Raw genomic sequence first — 5,179 nt, 5'->3', positions numbered from 1 at the left:
GACTGGACCCGCCTACTCCTCCTTGCCATCTCTTCCGTATCTCCGCCTCGCAAGAGCCCGACACAAGCTGGACCCGCCTCCTCCTTCTCCTGCTCGCCGCCTCCGTGAGTTCACGAGGCAGCCGATGCTGCTCTATTTCGTGCAGCCAGGCTCGCCTTGCTGTTTTGGGGGTGGCATTTTCGCCGCCCCCCTGAAATCTGCCGCCCGAGGCAAACGCCTTGTTTGCCTCGCGGCAGATATGCCCCTGCCTGGCCCACCTGGAGTTAGCTAAGCAAGTAGGTCAGTGCCTGCAATTGGATAATAGGTCTAGGTGCACAAATGTTATGTGCCCTAAAAATGAGGTCAGCTGCCTCCCTGAATATACTGAAGGACCAGGTTTTTCCATCAATGTTTTTTTTTCTTCCTTAATGGCACAATGAGTATATTCCAAGATGACAATGCCAGGATTCATCGGGCTCATATTGTGAAAGAGTGGTTCAGGGAGCATGAGACATCATTGTCACACATGGATTGGCCACCAGTCTTTATACTTTATACAGTCTTGTACTTTATACAAGACTTTATACAGTGGTCCGAACCTCCCATCATCACTACAAGATCTTGGTGAAAAATGAATGCAACTCTGGATGGAAATAAATGTTGTGGCATTGCATAAGCTTATTGAAACGATGCCATGGCAAATGCGTGCCGTAATCAAGACTAAAGGCGGTCCAACAATATATTAGACTGTGTGACCTTTTTTTTTGGCCAGGCAGTGTATATTTTCCTTTTTGGTCTGTGGATGCCCCAGGACTTATCCAGATATTTATCTTTACTAGATAACGTTATAAAGACGGGAGAAGAAGAGTAAACTGGTTGACTAGCAAGTAATGGTAAATTGGGGGTTAAACACTGAAACAAACCATAACCTTCCCTCATCCTTCAACTCTTCCTTCCCTTGGCAGGGGTGCCTCAATCAGGAGTCACCACATTCATTGGCTCTATTGTTTTCCGTTTAACTGACATCACTGCATATAGATAGAAAACAGAGCTGAGGCCTATCAATGGATTCCCATACATATGCATAATTCTTATTTCTGTAAAGTATCACTTATGTGACAATCTGTTAATCAAAAAGGTTTACAGGTTGAGTCTTGGTCCCTTCTTGTTATGCTATGTTTATTTGCACTCTGTGGAGCATACAGTAGGATAATGTATGATATAGTTACATAGCCCTTGACTGTGTGCTTTCTCGAAATATCAATACCCCAGACTGAGATTCTAGAAGGCGTTGCTTTGTACAAGTTCAGTCTTCTGGGAGTGGAAACCTCATGGCATGTTATAAATCATACATTGTAATGACTTCAACATTTATAGATTATACATGCTTACAACATTTCATCCGTTGTACAAGATATGAATTACAGTTTCTACATTCATTCCCCAAAATAGGACCATAGTAAATGCTATCAGAAGCTCTCTGGGAGGGATTTTGATGTGTTTGGTATGTTCTAAAGCATAATATTAAAGTTGCTTTTACATGAAAGGCAGCTATATCGTGGGCTGAAGCAACGTTAATGTGCATGTAAAGTCAAAAATATGGATGAGCTATAACCCGTCAGGTTTTCATTGCTGGCTGTGTACCCAATAGAGAGATGAATTCCCACTATGTGTCTTGGTGATCATTGTCACCAAGTCTTAAAATGAGGGCAAATCCAACATTTTGCATTAGTAGTGAAACAGGAATAGAGTGGAACACAAAAAAATGGTAACAGATTGTGAAACACACACTCAAGGGTGGACGCGTTTCGCTCCGCCCATCGGAGCTTCGTCTGCACCCATCGGAGCTTCGTCAGGTGACCCGAGACCCGTTTTTTGTTATAGAAATGCGTCCAGATGTGCAGTGAAGAGTGTCAAATGAGACCCGATCCAGCGAATGCACTTTATTTCTAAGGCACATAATCATCTGCTACAAATCCCAACTGTAAAATACTAGCTGTTCTGATACTGAAATATTTATGAATGTATCATATATATATATATATAAAAACCCCAAACAAACCACAACCCAACTGGCTAAAATTTGGATCTTTTGTTTCCTGGATGTAGTTTCTTGCAGTAGGTTACAATGACTAATATTTGAGCAATTCCCATTAATGGAAGTGCAGAGATATGAATTTCTTGGAGTGTCAGTGGTGCGTGCTGCGCCTTTCTGTATAAGGCTGTGTTGTCCTAGTGCAGATTGAGAAGTTACACAGACACCACTGTTTGCTCTACACTCACACAGATATAGCTGTAGCTGTATGCTAACCATTCAAGACACAACAAATAACTTACACATAGAGGCTTGAACCAGACGTGTCAAAGTGTTATGTAGTAAGAATAATTCATTGTATGAAGTTAGAAAGAATTTTAAAATATGTAAAAACGCAACTAAAGTCTCATAAGCTTTAACATGCTAAAGTGGTTTCTAAAGTAATCTTCAATATTTGTAAATCTGGAGCTTTTAATAAAATATGCCACCTGGTGATCCTGCCATGAAGGGCCTTGTGCAGGTACAACCTGTTATAGGGTGACAACATATGTTGTTGTCTCTTAATTGTTCTCCTGTGTTGCCACCCTTTCCCCAATAAAGACAATGAGCAGGCACATTGTGCAGGCATGTCCACTAGGGATGTCCCGATACCACTTTTTCAAGACCAAGTACTTCCCCTCATGTACTTACCGATACTTTTTCTTAAAAGGGACAGGTGACTTTCAATGATCCATAGTATGACTACATGTTATGTACTATGGATCATGATTTAACCTACTCATGTTAGCAGGGGAGAATTATAAATCTATTGCTGGAGTGTAGTGGAGGTGTGTGCTGTATATATGTACTACATATACAGTACACACTTACAGTACACTATAGCAATAGATTTACAGCCAGCCCTGTCCCAGCTTCCCTCACTCACAGTTTCACTCTGATCCTTGTTGCCTCACGCGGTGCCTCTTGTTGTCGGCACTGGGCAGGATCGCTGCATCGAGTCTCAGCTTGTGGGGGGCGCTCACAATTCTGCCCTGCTAACATGAATAGTTTAAATCATGATCCATAGTACATAATATGTACATAACATGTAGTTGCACTACGGATCATTTAACCCATTCATGTTAGCAGGAGAGAATTGTAAATCTATTGCTGCAGTGAATTGGGAATGTGTACTGCACATGTACATATAGAATAAACTGCAGCAAAAGATTTACAATTCTGCACTGCTAACATGAATAGGTTAAATGATCCATAGTACATAATATGTACATAACATGTAGTTGTACTATGGATCATTTAACCTGTTCATATTAGCAGAGGATAATTATAAATCTATTGCCCAGGGAGGTGCCGGCCAGCTAAATTAGGACCCAACCTGCAGCTCCTCCCACCGGACCAGCGCTGACTCGCCGCTACTCTCTGGCACTGAAGGACGTCGTCGGCGCTGAGCTAAAGAGGAGCAACGCGTCACTGCTGCTCCGGTGGGCGGCGCTCCTAATGGGGTCCTCTGGGCAGTCACCGGCCACCTAAATTAGGACCCCACCTGGATCGCCGCCCACCGGAGCATCTGTGGCGCGACACTCGGCAAGTTCAGTAAAGAAAAAATACATAGCGCAAGCTTCGGCGCTATGTATCGGGGCATTTTGACAAGTACTTCCCTAGTTATCACCATCAGCTAACCCGCCCTGAGAAATGATACACAGCAGCTGCCGAAATGCTGGCATGAAGAAAGGAAGTTGCTACAAAAAGGCGGAAGGAGATCAGCAGCACTGAGTGGAGACAACATGAACCCCCCCCCCCCAAAAAAAGGAAAGAACAGTATTTTATAAACAAAAAGCAGATATTTATGATCTACTTTAGCAAACTACACTAGATGTCATTCTTTTAGTTTTCACCTTATTATACAGTATTTATTTTAATATAGAGCAAAAATTAAAAGGTTTTGCATTTATTTATTTTTAGTAAAAGTGACAGTATACTAATGTGACACTTCCATACCTTCACATGCAGGTATGTATGCTAAAAATGTTTTTGTTTTTTTTTAGCTGTGGATTAAGGATGGGTTAGATCCCTGGTCAGTTATGTTTTGTCCCCCCACTTCCAGTCTTGAAAACATACCAGGAAGTGAAAAGAAAACTGTAAAAAGTGGAAGGAATTCCCCTCTTAGACAGTTGTCACTGGAATAAATGTCCCCCTAGGTACATTTCCCATCACTTCTTGTTTTAGTGACAACTATAAAATGTCGTATTTTTCCACCAATGTTGTATTATTGCCAAAGGTCACCAGCACAAATAGAGAGGGTGACTACCTAGCAGGAGCACAGACAGCAATGAAAACTTTTTGTAAACCATCTCTGGCCAAGGAATGACAACTTGGAAACCGGAGGTGATGAAATAATCAAAAAAGCTGCCTCAACCTGCCCAAAAAGTTTCCTGCACACACTACTTTGATACAAGCTGAAGCCTTTTTGTGTACAAGACCTTAAAACCCTTATGCCTTAGTCACACCTAGGTGACAGTGTTTTGCTGCACATTTTTGTGGGCGTACATTAGGTCACGCATTTTTATGACCAAAAATTGCTTTAAAATGGCAAAAACACACGCAAAAACAATTGCAACGTGCGTTTCTTATTGACTATGGGGATAAAGCGAGCTGTAATCTGCCAAAAAGAAGCTCATGTACTGTTAACAGCGACGGGCGGTTTGCTTGTGATAAAATGCACAGGTGTGATGGGGTCTTCAGATGCCATTGTGATGTGATGGGATTCTGATGTGTCCCTGCACCTTTGAGAAATGGGCTAATTTCAGGCATACCTGCCCCTAATTTATTCCTTACTATATATACAGTATATGCTACAACATGGAGGCTCTCATAGACTAGAGTTATGGACCACACATCACAGAGGGGTCTTGACAAGGCAGTGCGGCTTTATATATTTGCAAATAAAACCTGTTTTAACACATAGTTAAACAGTGTAAATGTGTTTCTTGTGCTGGCTAGCCGGTAAGGATGCTGGGAAATGTTTGTATTGTGTTTATTGTATTTCAATCTTGTATAGCAGAAGTTACTGTAGGCAGTCTGAAAACAAATCCTAAATTGAAAAAAAAAAACAAAAAAACACAAAACCAAACATGCAGCCATTAAAAAGATAACATACACAAACTC

The sequence above is a fragment of the Nanorana parkeri genome, unplaced genomic scaffold, assembly GCF_000935625.1.
Source record: "Nanorana parkeri isolate BGI_ZX_2015 unplaced genomic scaffold, ASM93562v1 scaffold147, whole genome shotgun sequence".
In the NCBI taxonomy this organism is placed as follows: domain Eukaryota; kingdom Metazoa; phylum Chordata; class Amphibia; order Anura; family Dicroglossidae; genus Nanorana; species Nanorana parkeri.
The sequence above is the reverse complement of the archived record's forward strand: the minus strand, read 5'-3'. Positions refer to the sequence as shown.